This window comes from Erinaceus europaeus, chromosome 5 (genome assembly GCF_950295315.1).
Source record: "Erinaceus europaeus chromosome 5, mEriEur2.1, whole genome shotgun sequence".
Classification (NCBI taxonomy): Eukaryota; Metazoa; Chordata; class Mammalia; order Eulipotyphla; family Erinaceidae; genus Erinaceus; species Erinaceus europaeus.
In genome coordinates this window covers 112,037,227-112,059,001 of record NC_080166.1, presented here as the reverse complement: position 1 = coordinate 112,059,001, position 21,775 = coordinate 112,037,227, and the positions used below count along the sequence as shown (strand labels likewise).

General features: G+C 39.6%; 1 long non-coding RNA gene across 1 annotated transcript; it reads right to left on the bottom strand.

Moving 5' to 3' along the window:
- Nucleotides 1-669: 669 nt before the first annotated feature.
- Nucleotides 670-21,775, bottom strand: LOC132538723 (uncharacterized). The gene is made up of 2 exons (XR_009550079.1): nucleotides 21,691-21,775; nucleotides 670-1,053 (listed from the first exon to the last, which is right to left on the bottom strand). It is a non-coding gene; the product is annotated as an uncharacterized LOC132538723 (long non-coding RNA).

Below are 21,775 nucleotides of genomic sequence, written 5' to 3'. Positions count from 1 at the left end.
TTTTCTTCACTGTTCTCAGGGACCAGCCTGACCAATCTGAGTTCAGATGAGAAAACTCCTATCCTGCAGTCCTATGGTGGTCCTACTCTTCCTTGAGACTTCAGGTGGTTCTCTCATTTTGGAGTAGTAGCTATGCTCTTGAGAATGCTCTTGGGAAGACAGTTTGATTAGCTTTCCCCAGCCATGGAAACTGCTCAGGAAGCAGACTCTACCTTTACAGCAGGGTAGAGGTATCTCTCTCTCTCTCCGTCTTCACAATAGTGATCTCCGTCACCTATATTAAATAGAAGCCCATTGTGCCAGGCTCTTCAGAAATAGTCTTGTGCTAGTTATTTGTAAAGAACTAGAGAAATGATCCCTGAAAGTATAGTCTTGTGCTAGTTATTTGTAACTAGGAGAATGCCACCTGTCATTGGAACAGCACCCTACAGCTTGACTCTCAGACCATGGGACCTTCTTGCACCACTGCCTCCATGTTCTGCTTTGCTAGTTTCACTTGGCTTTGAAAGCAACCGAGAGTGGAAGCCTGGAAGTGGCCGGCTGACTTTGATGTAAAGTGGTTTTGGGGCTCGTTCTAAATGTCTCAAGCTGTTCTGTGACTCATGTCATTTCCCTGGTAACCACTTTTGGTAACAACAGCTAACCTCTTCATACCAGTCATTTTGTAGATTTTATGAACATAAAAGAGCATTTATTTATTTAGCTAGCAATAATGACAAGCATGTGAGTTATTATAAATATAATAAATGACAGCATGCAATGATCACTAAAAAGGAACAAAATCCCAATTCATGAATAAATTTACAGAAACTATGTAGAACTAAATATTACAACCATTAGATCAGAAGAGAATCTGGTGAGTTTTGAATACAATAATATTTTCCCCTTTCCCTCTTCCCTCTTTCTTCCTTTTTCTCCTTCTTTCTTTCTTTCTTTCTTTCTTCCCTTCTTTCTTTCCTTGTTTCTTTCTTTCCTTCTTTTTTTCAACATAACCAGGAACATCCTGCAGAAGGTTCTGGTAAATCTTAAGCTCTGTAGTACTTATGTGTAAATCTGGAAACATAGAAGAAAAGAGACTTTTTAAGTTCTGACTTAGATACTTTATTAGCTAGGACTCTGTAAGTATCACAAAATGGATGACACACAAAGCAAAATTTTCTTTTATTACATCTTGAAGGTTAGATGTTTGAGATTAAAATATTGTCAGGGCTGGTTTCTTCTGAGTTCTCTATTCTTGGTTTTTATATGGCTGCCTTCGATTTGTATCTTTTCATTCCCACTTTATTCCATAGCTCCCAGCATATTCTCCCTCTCTTCCACCTCCCTTTCTCTCTCTCCCCCCTTTACTTTCTCCCTCCCTCCCTCCCTCCTTCTTTCCTTCCCTCCTTTTCCTCCCTTCCTTCCTCATTTCCTTCCTTCTTTTCCTCCCTCCCTCCCTCTCCTTCCTTCCTTCCTTCCTTCCTTCCTTCCTTCCTCCCTCCCTCCCTCTTTTCCTCCCTTCCCTCCTGCCTTCTTTCCAAACAGAGAGTGAGAAACAAAGAAAAGCAGAGACATACAACAAAGCTCCACTTCTAGTGAATAATCTTTACATAGTACTCGGAAGTGTTGGTGGTGGTGGTACTGGGTATTTCCAACCCAGATCTTCCCCCATGGCAAAATGTACTCTAAAAGTAAGCTATCTCTGACCCACCAATTTCCTCTTTTTTTTAAGGACAACACTATTCTTATTGAAAAGAGTCTATTTTAATTACTTTAATTTAAGCTATTTGTGTCTTTAAAGATCCTGTCTCCAAATATAGTCACCTTCTGATCAAGTTAAGATGTCAACATTTGAAACACACACACTTCAGCCTTCACCTTATACAAAGAAATTTTCTTAATTTCTGTTGTTGTGTGCAGGCCTTGGAGAAGAGAGAGAGGGGGTCCGGAGCGAAGGGGAAACACAAATCTTTATTTGTACTGGCACCTCAGAGTTGGGTGCTAGGGAGGCAGGTTGGGCCATGTGGAGGTAGCGAAAATGGTCGCCTCACGCAGTAACCTTTCCTGCGTCTGAACACCAGAGTGAAGCGCTGGCAAGAGAAAGAGGTGCGGAAGAAGAAGGGCTTTTATAGGAGTAGCTTTCACGAGAATGGGAAGGGGGAGGAGTAACCATAGCACTCCAGGATAGGGTAATAACTCTCTTGAGAATGGGAGGGGGGAGGAGTAACCAAAGCACTCCAAATATCGCAGGGATATAGACAATGCCCTGAGGGCACAACATGGCTGAGCAGGCACTCCGAGAATGTCCCAGCTCTCGCGGGAACTAGCAGTAGCCTGAGGGGACAACATTGCAGATGTGACTGCATCGGCACAATTTCCCAGCAAATTTCATTTCCCCCCAAAATTGTAAAAAACAAAGAATCCTTCATCAAGGAAACTCATCCATCCTTGGCATGCTGCCTTGTTAAGCTAGTCTAGGTGGACCTAGAACATTGGAACTCTTCTCATCTCCCTACCTTGAACATACAAATTATTACCACCCACCAGGGCCCATGTATTTTGCTGCTTTTTAATGCTTTTCAAATTATTACACATTAATCACCTCCATACTCATTACACTAGTTTTCTCTGTACATCTCACCTAAACTACTGCCCCATTCTCCTAAATTCTCTTGCCATGCTCAGGCTTACCTCATGGCAGCCAGATTAATATTTAATAAAACTTAGCTTAGTTGAGGTATAACATAGTAAAGTGCACAAAATTGAATTGTACAGTTCACTCAGACATTATGTGCATATGCACCTGTCTGTTGCTATGCTTCACATTGGTTTGGTCCCCCTCTCCCCCCCCCCCCCCCGCCTCTGGGAGATTTGGTTTAGCCCCTGCTAGTTTCCTGGGCCCCCTTCTCCCCACCCCCTGCCCCTATGGACTTCCAGAGTCCTTGCCGCAGCCGCTGCAGGACAGATCTGTGTGGTGATTGGTTTGGGTTAGTTTTTGAATTGTTGTTCGTGAATAAAGAAATACAGCTTCTCTGCCCAGCCGTGTGTCATCGAGTCTCTGTCTACCGCCGTGAAGCTAGCCTGGCCTACTAGAGCCCCGAACTTTAACGACACCTGTCATCACCATCTAGTCAAAGATAAAAGAAGCCTCTGCCAGCCCAGAAAATGTTCATGTCTAACTGTTGCAATATCCTGGCTTGGTGAGTTGAAGTCCTGTATTGTCTTGATTTATATTCTGTAGAAGGAATTTAATTACATGCTTACATCTAACTAAAAGGGTCTGGGGAATGTAGTTCTAACTGGATAGCCATGTACCCAGCCTAAATTCAATTTCTATGCTAGAAAGTTACAATATTGGGACTAGGTGGTGACACACCTGGTTAAGTGCACACATTTACAGTTCAAGCCCCTGGTCCCCACCTGCAGGGGGGACACTTCACAAGCGATGAAGCAGTTCTGCAGGTGTCTCTCTGTCTCCCTTTCTATCTTCCCATCCTCTATCAATAATTCCTCTCTGTCTCTATCCAACAATAAATTAATTAATTAATTTAAAAAAGAAAGTTACAATATTATTACAATATTGTTTTTTTCCAAATCCATAAAATAGTTTATATTCTTTCATTTATTTAGAACTTCAAAAACTTATTTCTATAAATTATAATTTGTTTTTCTTTAATGTCCTTTGTTAGATATAAGATTTTAGATTGCCAAAAGTCTTGTTTGACTCTTCTAATTTCTGAATATTTAATTCTGGAATTTAAATCTTGTATTTCCTGTCAGGTCATTAACATTAAATGACCTTCCTTTATTTATTTATTTTTCTCAGTTCTGATTTATAGCAGTGTGGGGGATTGAATCTGGAACTCTGGAGCCAGGCAAGAGATTCTCTTTGCAGATTTTGTATTTCCTACATATTCAATCATGTCATCTCATAGTAAAGATAGTTATTTCTTCTTTTCTAATCCTTTTGCTTTCTCTTTTCCTTATTTCACAGTACTGGCTAAAACTAGCAAAATGGTGACTGAAAGAGGCCATAGTTGACATCATAGTCTTACTCAAAATGATCAGTAAGGACTTTAATAGTATGATTGATATAGAATTCCATAGACACTCTTACTCAAATTAAAGAACAGTTTTCCTATTCATACCTTGTTCAGAATTTTTATTATGAATAGATGTTAAAGTTTGGCCAATACTTTTCTTATACTTATTAAAATTATCACAGTTTTCCTTATTTAATGTTAACATGATGAATCATATTAATTGACATTGTAATATTATTTCAGTCTTGTACTTCTCAGATAAATTCAACTTGCCAGAGAAGTTATCTAGGCCTATATTTTCCCTCTGAAAAGATTTTTAATAACCAATTTCACTTTTGCTTTTAATAATAATAATTGAACTGTTCTGATATTGTTTTTTGTTGGTCTGCTTTGATAAATAAATAGATAAAATCTATTTTTCTAGATTTTTTTGTTTAAGTCTTCAAATCTAATAGTATGAATTTTCCATTTTTTCTCTTACAGGAATACTACTGAACTACATATGGTGGTATATACATTGTATATATGAAGATGTTAAAGTCATAGAGTTAATGAAATATTAAGTAAAATCTGTTCTAGCCTCTTAAGTTGACAAATATACCTTATCTGTATCTAAAGTGTATATACTTCACTGTATCTGAAGCAATACACTTTGGAATTCTCTCTTAAAATGCCACTTTTTCTGACATTCAGTGTCTACCTTTAGCTTTTTGGGGTTTTTTAAAAATATTTTATTTGTCTGTTTATTTACTACTGATAGGGTAGAGAGAAATCAAGAGGGGCGGAGGAGTACAAAAGGAAGAGAAACAAAGAGAAACCTGCTGCACTACTTCACTTCTCTTGAAGTTTCCCCTCTGCAGGTAGGGACCAGGGACTTGAAGCTGAGTCCTATGTGCTCAACCTGATGTGCCACCACCTGGCCCCTGTTTTTTTGTCATAAAGAAAGAGAAGACTAGAGCAATGCTCTTCCAGTTTATGCAGTGCTGGGGTTCAAACCTAGAACATTATGAATGTTCTATAGTTAACTCACCTCCTTGGCCCTATGTTAATTTTTTTGTAATGTTCAGTTCCCATTGAGAATTTTCAACTTCACCTTTACTTCCTTGAATATACTATGCATACTTGTCTTGGAATCTGTATTGTTAATTACCTTTTCAAACCTTAGCCCCCCCCTTAAATGTTTCTTGTGCATGATGATATATTTTCTCATGTATCTGATAATTTTTAACAGTGTTGGATATTTTAACTGAAATTTTAACTGTAGGAATAATTGAAACCTAAGGCTTTTAGAAAGATTTTCTTCTGTTATGTATGTGCAATATTTTCAATCATGGGACATCTTTTTTTTTAATTGTTTATATTTATTTATTTTCCCTTTTGTTGCCCTTGTTGTTGTAGTTATTGCTTTTGTTACTGATGTCGTCCTTGTTAGATAGGACAGAGAGAAATAGAGAGAGGAGGGGAAGACAGAGAGGGGGAGAGAAAGACAGACACCTGCAGACATGCTTCACCACCTGTGAAGCAACTCCCCTGCAGGTGGGGAGGAGGGAGAGGAGGCTCAAACCTGGATCCTTAGGCCAGTCCTTGCATTTTGCACCACGTGTGCTTAACCCGCTGCGCTACCACCCGACTCCCAATCATGGGACACCTTAACTCAAGCTTGGTTTCTGAGATATTCTAAACATCCCAGATGCTATTTATTTTTGGCTATCCCTCACAGTGCAACCAAAATCCTTTAGCACCGCATTGTATTGTGTGGAGGATATGCCAGTCACCTTAGCCTTTCTCAGGCTAAAATAAGGCCTCAGTTTCACTGTCAACTCTTCTGGATTGGTGGATCTTAACACTAACAAAGACAGCCTTAAGGGTTGGGTTTACCGCTATGGGTTCTTATGGTCTCCAAATCATGCAAGAACTTATTGAATGCTAGTAATAATGTATTTTATACCAGAAAGGATGTATATTTGCTTCTGCTTCATTCCTTTGTCAACCATTAAGTCTGGAACTATTTTAAAATATTGTACTATATGAATTCAATGTAGGTCTCTCAGAGATTATTTCCTTCCTATTTATCAACTAGAAAAATGTCTTGTAGTTTTTGGAGAACATGAATTTGTGTGACTTATTTTAAAATTGGCATCTCAGGATATCAGCTTTATCTGGGAGGATTCTCCCACTGGTATATCCATGGGTGATTATTGCAAGAGAGTTTGTCCTTCAGTATGTGTAATAAAGTAATGAATAAATCGAGAATCGGGTGGTAGCGCAGCGGGTTAAACGCAGGTGGCGCAAAGCTCAAGGACCAGTGGAAGGATCCCAGTTCCAGACCCTGGCTCCCCACCTGCAGGGGAGTCACTTCACAGGCAGTGAAGCAGGTCTGCAGGTGTCTATCGTTCTCTCCCCGTCTCTGTCTTCCCCTCCTCTCTCCATTTCTCTCTGTCCTATCCAACAATGACAACAACAATAATAACTACAACAATAAAACAAGGGCAACAAAAATAAATAAATAAATAAATAAATGTAATCAATAAATCAGAAATATCAAATCTAATCATAACAAAAGCTATAGAATATATAGGTATTCCACATATAAAGTTGTTACTTAATTGCATTAACATTTTTAAGATATATTCTCACCATATATGACAAGGTTGTGATTATGTGTCCATGTTATATGTACGTAAATTATAGTAAAGAAATAGCAGGGGCTAGGTTGTGGCACACCTGGTTTAGTACACATGTTACATGTTACAACTTGAAATGATCCAGGTTCAGCCCCCGGTTCCCACCTGCAGGGGGAAAACTTTGTGAGTGGTGAAACAGGCTGCAGGTGTCTCTCTGTCTCTCTCTATCTATCTCTCCCTATCTATCTCTCTCTCCCCTCTCCATTTCTGGTTGTTTTTATGCAATAAATAAGTAAAGATAATTTTAAAAAAGAAATTGCATATGCCATATACTTCATCTACCTTGTCTTCTCCCATCATTTCTACATGGGAATCCAAGGATTCCCTGACTGGGGCTCCAGATGATGGGCTGGTCTTGTATTGACCAAAAAGGCCATCACTGAGTGAAACAGTCTCTTGTCTTTATCTAGCTTTTGTTGTCCTTTCTTTTTCTGATATGCTTGGATTTTCTCCCAATTGTTAGTGTTCAGTGTCATTTGTTGTATCGAAATCAGTATTGGATTTATGGGGTCTGCCTTCCTTGGGCCTTTCTTCTAGATTGTCAAGCTTATTTGGTCTAGGTCTAATCTGCTAGAGATTTATGATGCCTTCTTAGGCCATTCTAATAGAATCCGAAGCATATTAGGTCTAAGTCTAGTCACTAAGGGTTATTAAGCATTTTTATTTTGAGGCACTTGTATTCTGGGTACATGTACACCTGTATCCAGTGCCCTAGTCTGTATTTAGTATCTGTAACTTTGCTAATGTGCCATCTTAAATGGAATTGGGCATTCCTATGTGTTAGAAAAGATCTCACCACATTAGAGGAGTTGGGAGGTTGACATCTCAGGCTTGGTGTCTGTAGTGACAATCCAAAGTAACAAGTCAGTAGTGGCATAACATGGCACTGAAAATGATTTAGTTGAGGTCAATAAAAGTAGTATGACGGTAAGGGATCAGAGAGAAGAAATATCAAGAAATATGGGCAAAGTCCTAGAGGTTCTAGGACTAGGAGGAATCAGGAGCTTAAAGAGAATGGGAAGGGTTCTTTGTAGTCTTGGAGTTTAAAATAAATAGTTAGTTATTATTATAACTAAGTTTTTTAGGGACTTGTTTTCTTCTGAAAGTCCAATGGATATGGTTTACTAAAATGTTGTTTTCGCCGGGCTGGTTTCACAGGCGGGTAACAGACACAACCAGAGACACACGGCTGAGCTGAGAACACAGTTTAATCTTTATTCATGAGCAGGCAAACATGTGCTCCTCCATCTTTCTTCTCCGGCGGCTACGGCAGAAACTCAGGAAGTACGTAGGGTAGGGGGCGGGGAGAAGGGGAAGCGCGAAACTAGCAGGGGCTAAACCACAATCTCCCAGAGGCGGGGGGATGAGACCAAAACCAATGTGAAGCATACAACAATTCCCCCTTTTCTTTTTAACTAAATGACAATAGTATCAGGAGTGTGGGGTGAATAGAAACCTATATTGTACAGGCATTTTCAAAAAAGAAACTGGCACAAACATGGAGGAACATGTAAGTGAGCAACAAGAACCAGTGTGCTGCCAAGGGAAGGCCTGAGGGGGGCATTTTTTGCCTCTGTGGGCAAAGCTTTATCAGCTAAAGAACCTTGCTGCCTCTGTGGGCTTTTGCCTCGACGGGCATTTTTTTTTTTTTTGTGGGCATTACCTAGCATGGGGGTTGGGGGTATGGCCTAGAGTCCCAAGGCAGCTGCTGCAGTCAGTCCTTGAGAAACCCAGCAGCATAAAGGGAAGCTGCTAGTTTTGTGCAAAGTGTCCAAGAGGTGTACCAGTGAGTCCGATAGAAGTGCCAGTCCAAAGCAGATGTCCACTGAAGAATTTCTTGGGGGGGGAGTGAATTGTTGCATGAGGAAGGTTAGCCATTGTAATTCCACTTTTTTGTAGAGAACTTGACTGCTGCAATTAACTTACTATGAAACAAAACTTGTAGCAGGTTAGTTTACCACAATTGATAACTCTATTACAATTGGAAGTCTTTTTTAGTATAATTTTAAGGTTGTTTAAAGTTTAAACAATAAAATGTGGAAAGGTAAACAGAAGAACCATGGAAAAAAAAAGAAAGCCTCAGGCATGAGAATCATTAGCATAACCATTGTGCTATCTACCATTTCTAATTGAGAAGGATTTGAGAGTTTTACATATCAACAAGTCTATTTAACCATTTGTTACACGCATTTAAGATGGAGACACACCCTAGGTGTGCACATGTTTTTTTTTTTGACCAACTTAGTTAAAATATATTGATTTTTAACTAATTTTTACCTCAGACTTTAAATGTAAGTTAATTGTACCTTTATGAGAATTACGTTGGAAACCTTTTTCATTTAACTCTGTCTGGTAAGAATATAGCCTTAAAGTTATATTTTTAACCTTAAAGTTAATGTTTACCAAACTTTAAACACACACCTAAACATGGTCTTTAATACACAAGGAGAGAAACCTTTGTTACGAAGACATGTCATTTTAAACACAAATTTAGATCTGTAAAAAAAAAAAAAAATTAGATCTGTACTGTCTTAGACGTTCGGGGAGTGCTTTGTCTAGCAGTGGCCTCTTGTGAAGCTTCACCTCCAGGAATTGTAGGTTGCGATCTCTGGACGAATCTCTGTGTATTCTAGCTTTTCTTCTTTCAGGGCAGGCTTGGTGATGGTTGCTTCCTTCAACTGTTGCTTGTCTGAGAAGGTTTTGATGTTTCCATCTAGTCTGAATGACAATCTAGCAGGATATAGTATTCTTGGCTGAAAGCCTTTCTCATTGAGCACTCAATAGATATCTTGCCATTCTCTTCTGGCCTGTAGTGTTTGTATGGAGAAGTCTGCTGCTAATCTTATGGGTTTTCCTTTGTAGGTGACTCTTTGTTTTTCTCTTGCAGCCTTGAGGATCCTTTCTTTATCCTTATTCATTTCCATTCTACGTATGACATGTCTTGGTGTCTTTAGGTCTGGGTTAATTCTGTTTGGGACCCTCTGGGCTTCTTGAATCTTTATGTCTTTGGTGTTGTCGAGACTAGAGAAATTTTCAGCTATTATGGCCTGGAGAATGCTTTCTTCCTCTCCTTCTCTTTCTTCCTCTGGTAAGCCAATAATGCGTATATTGTTTCTTTTGAAGTCATTCCATAGGACTCTGTTGTTGTTTTCAGCATCTCTTAATCTCTTTTTGAGATCTCTTACTTCTTTTTTAGTTGTCTCTAATTCATCCTCAATCTTGCTAATTCTGTCTTCAGCCTCATTGATTCTATTCTCTCTGCCCTCTACTGCTTTCTGGAGTTCATCTATTTTGTTGCCCTGCTCTGATACTGTTTTAGCTTGTTCAGCTAGTTGCCTTCTTAGCTCAGTGATTTCAGCTTTCAGCTCTCTAATAACCATGAGATAATTAGAATTTTCTTCCATATTCTCATTTGTTGTTCCTGCATTTCTGATTACAATTTTTTCAAATTCTTTACTCACTCCTGTTATTATTTCCTTAGCTAATGTTTGGATGTTGAACTTGTTGTTTTGTGCTTCACCCTCTGGAGGACTTTTAGCTGGACTCTTGTCCTGGTTCGAGTCTCCAATATTTTTTCTTGTTGTTTTAACCATTTTATATAAGTTAACAGTTTTTTCAATCCCTGAGTTGGAGTTCAGTGGTGTAAAAGCCTTTTTTTCCCCCCTGTAGGCTATGGGAGCCTGAGGGCTTTTAAACTATCAATAGGCTTCTTGGCTTAATCACTGACTCCTGACCAAGAGATAAAGCAGGGTGTGGCAGAGATAATCCAGTGGTTATGCAAAGAGACTTTCACAGCCCTTCAGCTATGCCACCGAGGTATAGGTCTTCTCCTGAGTTTCCCGGTTAGATCTCTGTCCCCTGGTGTCCCTCCCTGTTGCTGCTCCAGATTCTGAGGGTAGTAGCAATGGAGACTCAGAGTTGCACTTGGTGAGTCTCTGGGGATTCCTTTCCTCCCTTCAGCTGTCCCCTTGTTGGTGGAGCAGACTGGAGGTGGTGTCTCCACTGACAAACTGTCGAACTGTTAGCAGTCACTTAATCTCTCCTTAGGCCCCTCTCTCCTCTCTGTCACCAGCCACACGTGTTTGTACTCACGGGTGATTTACTGGGTTTCTGTGGTCATTCTAGTCCTGTCTTGTTTCGGTCCGGGTGGTCTCCTTTGGTATTCCTAATTGATCCGGGAGAGGAGAGGAGAGGAGAGAAAGCGATCTGCTGCTCGTAGCTCCGCCTCCGGAAGTTGAATTGTATTCTAGCTTTTCTGACTTCAGAGCCAAGTTGGGGATCTCGGCCAGGGGGTCCAGTCCCAGCAGGGAGCCTGTGGTCTCCAGGTGGTCTGGGATCTGCCCAGACTTCATAGCAGGAGGGCGGGCAGGCCAACAGTGCAGAAGGCAAGGGCCGAGGTGCCCCGAAGTGGCGACCAGGATAGGCTGCAGCCCTGCCCGCCATGCCTGCTGCCCTGCTCCCTGCGGCCGAGCAGCGTGGGGGGAGCCCACGCCCAATGTCCCGCGCCACGCGACAGCGAGCTGATTTATGTGGGTGGGCGGCAGGCAGAAACCAGAGAGAAATGTTCCAGAAACACAGAAACAGTCTCGTGAAGAAAGGGCAGAGGCCTTTGGAAACCTCTTCACAGTCAGAAAAGCAGCCCATAATGGATTCACTTATCTGGGGGATGCACAGGTTAGGTCCCACATGGGCGCCATATGTCGTTAGAGTTCGGGGCACTAGTAGTCCGGGCTAGCTTCGCGGCAGTAGACAGAGACTCAGGGACACACGGCTGTGAAGAGAAGCTGTATTTCTTTATTCAGGAGCAACGATTCAAAAACTAACCTAAACTAATCACCACACAGGTCTGTCCTGCATCTTTCTCCTCTTTCTCCGGGCTGGTTTCACAGGCGGGTAACAGAGACAACCAGAGACACACACGGCTGAGCTGAGAACACAGTTTAATCTTTATTCACGAGCAGGCAAACATGTGCTCCTCCATCTTTCTTCTCCAGTGGCTACGGCAGAAACTCAGGAAGTACGTAGGTTAGGGGGTGGGGAGAAGGAGAAGTGGGAAACTAGCAGGGGCTAAACCACAATCTCCCAGAGGTGGGGGGATGAGACCAAAACCAGTGTGAAGCATACAACACTGAAATATACTTGACTTTACTATGCTTTGTGCCTTTTAGAGGTATCTACTAATTGCAGCCTCTTAGATACTTACGGGGCCAAGTGGTTTTGATTAATCTGGCCTAAAGCTGTGGATATTTAAAAGCTAAGATATTTAAATATATATACAAATATATTTTAAATCTGCTTAAACATCCTAAGCCTAGTGTCAGAATTTGATTATCTTAAAAATCTAAAACATTAAGTACTTAGGCTGAATTAAATATGTATATTCAGAGATATTACCTAGGCAGTTAGAGAACTTAAAGAACTGAATCTATTTCCTCCCACACATGTTGATTTAATAGTGATTTATGACATTATAAATTAATAGGAGTATAATTTCACACTGTTCTTACCACTAAATGTCTGTGTCTCACACATACATCACTCCCCTAGATAACTACTATAGTTTTCCCACAGTGTTGGATATGACTTGACCTTTTGTTTGTTTGTTTGTTTTTATGCTCCTATGTTCAGTTCTCTATATTTCACATACCAGTGAAACCATCTTTTATCTCCTTACTTACGTCACTAAGCATAATCTTCTGCAATTCCATACATTTAACCCAAAAGACACAATATCATCTTTTCTATTGCTGAGTAGTACTCCACTGGGTATATGTCCCATAACTTTTTAATTATTTTTTATATTTATTTATTTATTTATTTTCCCTTTTGTTGCCCTTGTTGTTTTTCATTGTTGTTGTAGTTATTATTGTTATTGATGTCATCATTGTTAGATAGGACAGAGAGAAATGGAGAGAGGAGGGGAAGACAGAAGGGGAAGAGAAAGACAGACACCTATAGACCTGCTTCACTGCCTGTGAAACGACTCCCCTGCAGGTGGGGAACCGGGGGCATGAAACTGGATCCTTACTCCGGTCCTTGCGATTTGCACCACGTGCGTTTAACCCACTGCGCTACTGCCAGACTACTGTCCCATGACTTTTTATCTAGTCATCTGTTGAAGGGCATTTTAGTTACTTCTGTATTTTGGTTATTGTGAGTATTGCAGCTATTACTGGGGAGGAGTACATATATTCCTTTGAATTAGTGTTATCTTATCTTTTGGGTAAATACCTAGGAGTGGAATTGCTGAATCATTAGGCATTTCTATTTGTATTTGTTTGAGGATTCTTGTTTGTGCCCTTGCACATTGTAACATGTGCACTCAACCAGGTGTGCCACTACCTGGCCCTTGTGGTTTCTTATATTTTTGAGGATTTTTAAAGATAAGTTAGTTAATTTCCTTGAACTTTATCATTGGGATTTTAATAAAAATTGCACTGAAGCTATACATTGCTTTTGGCAGAATTGCCATTTTAATGATATTTATTCATCCGATTCATGAACAGGGAATGTTCTTTCATTTCTTTATGTCATCCTCTATTTCTTTTAACAGTGTCTTATAGTTTTTTTTGAAAAGGTTCTTCACCTCATTTGTTAAATTTATTCCTAGGTATTTTATCTTTTTGGGTTTGATTGTAAATGAGATTGCTTCCTTCAGTTCCCTTTCCTCTGGCCCATCTTTTGTAGACAAATGCGACAGACTTGTGGGTATTGATTTTGTAACCTGCTACTTTACTGAACTTATTAATGATTTCTAGTACTGTCTTGGTTATGTTTCTGAGTTCCTCTAGGTATAACAACATATTATCTGCAAATAATGATAATTTAACATCATCCTTTCTAATTTGAATTCCTTTGATATGTCTTTCTTGACTGATTGCATTGGCTAGGAACCTCTAGGACTATGTTGAATGGAAATGATGAGAATGAGCATCCTTGCCTAGTTCCTGATTTTAGGGGAAGAGCTTTCAATTTTTCTGCTAGTGAGTGTGATGTTAGCTGTGGGTTTATCATATATAGATTCTATTATGTCAAGAAATTTTTCTTCCACTCCTAATTTCTTGAGGGCATTTATCATAAATAGGTGTTGGGCTGTATTAAATGCTTTTTCTGCATCAATTGATAATATCATGTGATTTTTATCTTTCCTTTTGTTGATATGGCAAATTACATTGATTTACTTATAGATGTCAAACCATCCCTGTTTCCCAAGGATAAATCCCACTTGGTCTCAGTGGATTATTCTCTTAATATGTTGTTGGTTAGTTAGGATTTTGTTTAGGATCTTTGCATTAGTGTTCATCAGGGATATATGTTGATAGTTTTCTTTTTGATGGAACCCTTTCCTGCTTTGGGAATCAGAGTGATATTAGCCTCATAAAATATGTTTTGGAGTGTTTTCTCTTCTTCTATTTTCTGAAAGAGTTTGAGGAAAATGGGTGTTAGCTCTTTGAGTGAATCCTAACAATGGGATTTTCAAAGATAGCCCAATTGCCAAATAATTTGGTTATAACAGTAACTATCTATTGCCTTCTTAAATCCTAAGATAGAGGAAGCTTTCCCCGTTCTCTATAAAACGCTTATTTCTCTCAGTCCTGGAACCTCAGGGTGGGGCTCACTTTCCTGTATGCTTCTTTCAATTCATACTAGTTCATACTGCATGTGCTGATCCCAACCTAATCAAAGCAACCAATACCACTGTGACATGTTTCACTTCAGGCTATGTCCAGAGATATCAAGCATGGAATGTCCACCTTCCAGCTTCATTGATCTGGTGAGACCTTTTCTAGCTTATAGGATTCTTAATTCCATTTTGGGTGGTGTACTTCCTAGCAAAGCCTCAAAAAATAGATATAGACCAGGGCCTATGTACAAATGTACCTATAAGATAGGGGGAAATATATACCTTAAAGTAAAAGTGCACAATAGTTTGCAGTGAGCCAATAAATGCAGCAAACAAATAGAAAGACCTAAAAAAGACACCATAATAATAACAACAAGGGCAAAAACATGGGGGGATGGCCTCCAGGAGCAGTAGATTTGTAGTGCAGGCATTGAGCCCAAGCAATAACCCTGGTTGTAAAAAGAAAAAAAAAAGTTTCTACTTAAACCTAGATACCCTTCTCACCAACTACCTATTTCACTTCCCTCAATCACTCCAAGGCTAACCTTGTCAGAGAAAGTAAGGACTACAAAAGCTGGATAAGGGCAAGAGACCAGCATACTTTAATGATGACTCTTTGGTCACTACCAGGCCAACCAGTGACCCAAGGCCCTAGTCAGGGAGTCCTGAGATACCCACACAGATATGATGAGCCTAGACCTCTAACAGATCCCTCTCTCCATTGTCACTGGTCATATCCATCAGGAACAACATAATGGACCCCTTTGTGGGCCCCTATAGGACCTTTACCTCAGTGTGGATCAACAATGGTAGGGACTGTTCCATTCTCTGAGGGGAGGTTGGGCAACATACTCTACCACTCAAAGAAGGTGGGTCCTGAAATTAGTGCAGACTGGAATGTTCCTTGCTATGACCACAGAATGTGAGCTCAGGCCTACAGGGATGTAGAGGTTATATAGGCTCTCGTGCTGAATATGGCCCCAGATACAATCAATAGGGTTTACAGTTAACAGTATTTATATACTTTTCCCATATTTGGGAGCTACTCACTTCCCTGATCCATCTTTCTAGTTCTTTTTCCAACTATGACACCATCTCCCCAGACAATAACTTAGGTCCACCTGCAGGTTAGCTGTCAGACTCGGGCAAAAACTAGTAAAGTCATGGGCCCCTTGAAATATACCTAAAATAGACCCACAGAAACCCGAAATCTTCATCTGCAATATTCTTGCCTTTAGGTTCCTGATTATTTAACAATTTGTTCTTCTGTATATCTTAATGCTTTTTTAGCCACCAAGTTGCAGATGCTACCATGACGTCAACCTGACTTCCCTTGTCAGACAACTTTACCAATGTGTCTTGGAAACCTGATTTCCTAGAGCCCTGTCCAACTAGGGAAAGAGAGAGACAGGCTGGGAGTATGGATCGACCTGACAACGCCCATGTTCAGCAGGGAAACAATTACAATAGCCAGATCTTCTACCCTCTGCACCCCATAATGATCTGGATCTATACTCCAAGAAAGATAAAGAATAAGAAAGCTTTCAAGGGAGGGGATGGGATATGGAGTTCTGGTGGTACAAACTGTATGGAATTGTACTCCTCTTATCCTATGTCTTGTCAATATTTTCATTTTATAAATAAATTTAAAAAAATTATTAGTTTAGACATCTAGACCTGGGCTTTTGTTCCTGGGCAGGCTTTTGATTACTGTTTCAATTTCCTTACTATTTATTGGTTTGTTAAATTTATCTACTCTGTTTTGTGTCAAGGTTCTAAGTTGTCTAATTTATTTTCTTTATAGATGTCCATAATATCCTTTCATGGTCCTTTGTAACTCTGCCTTGTCTGTTATAATATATCCTCTTTCATTTCTGAGTGATTTTACTATAGCTTTCTCTTTTTTTCTCAGTGAGTGTAGATAGTGGCTTATCTATTTTATTTATCCTTTAAAAGAATCAGCTCTTGGTTTCATTAATCCTCCTAAAGGTCTGTTTGCTTTCTATTTCACTGATTTCTGCTCTAATTTTAACTGTTTCCTGTCTCCTGCTGACTATTTGGTCTGTGTCTTGCTCTATTAATTGGTTCAGTTTGGTTGTTAGATGGTTTACTAGTGATTTCTCATCTTAATTAATTTGGGCCTGTATTGCTATGGACTTCGCTCTTAGAATTGCTTTTGCTGCATCTCATAGAATCTAATAGCTTACTTCTACATTTTTGTTGATATTGAGATGATGCTTAATTTCTTTTTTGATCTCTTCAATGACCCATGTATTGCTCAGAATCATGTTGTCTAGTCTCCAGACTTTGGGGCAGTTTCTTTTCTTTTTGTAGTTGATTAAAAGCTCATTAGATTCCCCTTCTTTGCAGCCAACACCCTTGCTGTCTCGACTACTGCTGCACAGAGAGGAAAACTGGTGCTGTCCTTTCTTGGTGTAATTACTCCTCTGGATATTTCAAATGGAATATAAGAGGCAATTACTTTTAAATCTGCTTAAGTATAACTTTTCTTTTTGATCTAGTCTTTTACTTTTCCTTATTAAATCTGTCTTGTGTATCCAGAGAAGTAGTAGACATTGATAGAGTTGCCAATATTATACTTTTGAGTTCCTGCTGTCAGGATTTATAAATTATTAGAAATGCCAAGATTTGCCGGGCTAACTTTGCGGGCGGGAGAGAGATGACCGGGAACTCATGGCTGAGCAGGAATGCAATTCAATGTTTATTGAGAAAAGAATATGCATTTATACTTTCCAGGAAGGAAGTGGTAGGGTGGAAAAGGAAGTACATAGGATAAGGGGGCAGAGTGGAAAAAGAGCGAGAACCAGTGGGGATTAAATCAGTGGAGATTAAACCAATGAGGATTAAACCAATGCCCTGAAGGCAGGGCAAGTCTCAAACAAAACAATGATTATGTAAATAGACCATAGCGTTAAGCAATGCAGGGGAACCAGGCATGATGACACGGATAGAAACAGAAGCAGAATTAGCCAAAGGAGAAATGATGACCAACAAGATATGAAAATATAATTGATATTTGGTGTTAACAATATATTGTAAGGTTTATTGAATATGTTGAATGCAATATTGAAGGAAAAGACTTCATGGAGATGGAAAAAACTGTGGTCCACTGTGGTCCCAGTGTACAAACATAGTCACAGCAACAGCACAATTTTACTCATGAAGCAGACCCTGGAAATAGGGAGCAATGCCAGACTGAAATACTGGGGCCAGGTGGTGGTTCATGTGGTAGAGTGCACACATTACCATGTGAGAGGACCAGGGTTTAATTCCTGGTCCCTACCTGTGAGGGAAAAGCTTCACAAGTAGTGGAGCAATACTGAAGTGTCTCTCCTCCTTGTCCCTTTCTCTCTCTCTCTTTCTCATCCTCTCTCTAAAAAAAGAAAAAAAAAAGACTACTAGCAGTAATCCTACTACAAAAACAAGCAAACTACCGACATAGAGCATTGGTAGCTCTGGGACCAATTTGTCTATTGGAATATAGATCCCCTAGGTCCTGGAGAAAGGACTGTTTCTTCCCTGCTAATCATAAATATATTCATTTAATAACACATGGCAAACAGGTTATTATGGCTCTCTACAGCATCTCTGTAACTGGTAGGCATTTTCAAACAGGATATTAGTAATGCGTATATAGGTTGTATTTTAAAGTGATGAGTCACATAAGATAAGTCACCAGGGGGAGTCGGGCAGTAGCGCAGCAGGCTAAGCACACATGGTGCTAAGCGTAAGGACCGGCATAAGGATCCTGGTTTGAGCCCTGGCTCCCCACCTGCATGGGAGTCACTTCACTGGTGGTAAAGTAGCTCTGCAGGTGTCTACCTTTCTCTCCCTCTCTCTGTCTTCCCCTCCTTTCTCCATTTGTCTCTGTCCTATCCAACAATGACAACATCAACAATAACAATAACTACAACAACAAGAGCAACAAAAGGAAAAATAAATAATAATAAAATTTTTTTTAAGTTTAAAAAAAAAGATAATTCACCAGGATGCAGGAAGAAATTTAAAGGATATATTATTAGAAAATAGCATTGTGCTTTGTTACATATAATTACTTATTATGAAATATTCAACTACTGCAAATAACATTACAATAGAAAATATTAAAACTTTTGTATGTCTTTTAAATCTTGAGACGTTATGGCAAAATCTAATTTTACTAGTGTTTACCATATGAGTTGACATTGGTGTCCTTGATCTGTATGTGCTAGAGGGATATGTTGTGTCAGGCATTGACAGTGCAGGATTGGGCACTCACCTTTCATTAACTCTCAGTCTCTGGCTCTCTGTGCCCTGCTTCCAACATGCATCAAACCAAAGTCTTCCATGATTTCCTCAGATCACATCTTTTTTTGGTCTATATATTTTCATAAATGATTTTTTCAGCTCTTGTTACTACAAGAAATTGAAACTAAATATTGTTTTGAAATAACTCTAGACATTCAAGTTATATACTAATTGAAAATTAAGTAAAACTAGTATTTTATTGATAATTATGCTATTCATAAAGTAAGATAATCAAAATTTAATTTATATTATTCTAGTATCTTTGCATGATTTATTTTGTTCTGTAATGTGTAAGTGCCAATCAGATTTCTACTAAGGAAGCAGAAAAGCCAGTAGAGTAAAGGTTAAACAATGCTGTCAGTGGCTTGCAGGAAATCAGGATTTGCAGGAAGTGCAGGAAGTGACTGATGAAAATTCAGCTACCTAGTCACTACTGAAATAAAATAATTCACAGAAAGATGCCCAGTAATTTCTAGAAGCATCTTACATTGATTATCTGCCAAGTACATGATATGCCTGCCAACTGTACATGAAAAATATTATAGTTATGCTTCTCTTCCTTTTTATTTATGGACTAATTTCTTAATTTGTCTTTACTTTTATGAGAAAAGGAAGTGGAGAGAAAGATGGGAGAGAATAATGTAAGAGAGTCCAGGGCATCACTCAACTCCAGCATATATGATGCCAGGGGGTCAAACCTGGAACCTCAGGTCCACAAGTTCTGTGCTATACTGCTGAGATATCTCCCCAGCTCTGATTTTCTGCTACCTTGTGAGTATCTTACAAGTAGAATATGATACAAAACCCTCCTGAAAAGGATTCTGGGAAGTATAATCCCTAGTCTTCAGTTCTTAAGGACTAGATTGATAAGAAGGTGTACTGTGAGGGATCAGACAGTAGATAGAGCAGCAGCTTAAGTGCACATGGTGCGAAGCGCAAAGACCAGTGTAGGGATCCCTGTTGGAGCCCCCAGCTCCCCACCTGTAGGGGAATCGCTTCACAGGCAGTGAAGCAGGTCTGCAGGTGTCTATCTTTCTCTCCAACAAATTCAATAATAATAATAATAATAACCACAACAATGATAAAACAACAAGGGCAACAAAATAGGAAAAAGTAGCCTCCAGGAGCAGTGGATTTGTAGTGCAGGCACCGAGCACCAGCACCAACAATAACCCTAGAGGCAAAAAAAGAAGAAGAAGAAGAAGAAGGTGTAGTGTGGTAGGTTCCCCGAGGAGAATCTACTCAGCACAAAGTTACAGAAAAAGAATTAATATTTATTTTTTGTAAAATATTTATTTATTTCCTTTTGTTGCCCTTGTTTTATTGTTGTAGTTATTGATGTTGTCATTGTTGGATAGGATAGAGAGAAATGGAGAGAGGAGGGGAAGACAGAGAGGGGAAGAGAAAGATAGACACCTGCAGATGTGCTTCACTGCCTGTGAAGCAACTCCCCTGCAGGTAGGGAGCCGGGGCTCAAACTGGGATCCTTATGCTGGTCCTTGCACTTTGTGCCATGTGTGCTTAACTTGCTGTGCTACTGCCCAACTCCCAAAAGAGTTAATATTATATGGTGAGTGGTATGTGTTCAAAATGCGTTTTACCCTGGTAGAGATATGTAGTAACAATTCTTTGCTATTACTTCTCTCATACTCTGCAACTTTAGAGAGTCTATTCCTTGATTACCATCTCTCTAGTTTACTATTCTTCTCGCTGACTTGCTTTTTGACCTGTTAGTGTTTTTTGGCTATGAGTGATTTCCTCCTGAGAAATAAACCTGGAGAATACAAACAATGGTGGGTCTAGTTGGTGGGCAATGCTCTAACATGGGTTGGAAGAGAGGAAGAGGAAACCTGAAAATACTATTATTTAATATTGTTTAACTCCAGAGCACTCAGACAGGAATGATCATAGTCAGCTTTCTCTCCTGGAGAGGTAACCTCAATCTAGTCCCCAAAGGGTTGACTACATACCACAGACATTTTTCAGGGTTTTTCTCTTTTAGCGTTGTCCCTGTCTTTCAGTTTGACTTGCTGGCCTCCAGAAACTGGTCTATTGTTCACCAACTCCAGACCATGGACAAGTCAGAATATCTCCCATATGTAGAAAAGCAAAATAACAATAATAAAAATCCCTCCAGTGGTCCACCCACTCAGTTCTGACATCCAAGAGGATCAAACCTAGTTCATAAGTGATTCACTAGGCCATGACAATGAGCTTCCATGGAGAATCAACAAGTGACTCCGCATTTAACGCGGGGTGACAGTACATTTCACCTCTGTAGTCACTCCGATTTCCTCACTTAACATGGGTATCCTCCCCTCCAAAAAAGAAGTAGCTTTACCCATTTACAGGTCAGCAAAGAAACATCATCCAATATTTTATCTTTTCCAAATAAACTGAGCCACACATCAAAAACAGGAGGAATCTCAAGTTAGGTCTAATAAGAATCACTGTGATGGAATGTAGGGGCTAGAATCAAACTCCTCTCAAGCCTTTGACCTTCCCTATGATTGATGTAGCCTGTGGAAATAAGTCTGTAGTTAAAAAGCTATTCATTTATTTGCAACACAGTGCCCTTGGCGATTGAAACAAAGGCCCTAGAGGTCTGTTGTAGGTCATTTCTCCTGAGATATAAGAAGTACTAAAGTGATTCTTACTTGACTCCCCTAATTGAAAATCAAGACCAGGATCTTGGTGTTCATAGGAGGAAGAAGAGAAGACAAACAAGAAGTAGAAATAATATGCACGCCAGGTATCCTTTACTAGTTTCATTCTTAACTTGGTTCGATGGGTACTACTTGCCAGGGTATAATTCATTTTGTTTTGACTGTTGTTTTAATGAATTAAAGATATCAGTGGCAGAGAAAGGTTACAGGAATTTAAATTAAAATGTGGACTTCAGGATAAAAAACAATTTAGTGGTGATTTCTGCCCCCAAAAAGTCTGTAGGTAATCTCTTGCTCCTGGCTGAGGAACTTGTTCTTTAAGCCACACCTCATAAGGAAGACATTGCTGCCAAATTCCTCTGCACAATCGCTAAAGAATGTCTTACCATGGAGAGTGTATATGCTCAGGTCTTGTCAGATTTTGCTGTGAGGTGTGGGGGAGTCCACAGAACAGGTTATGTGCCTTTTTCA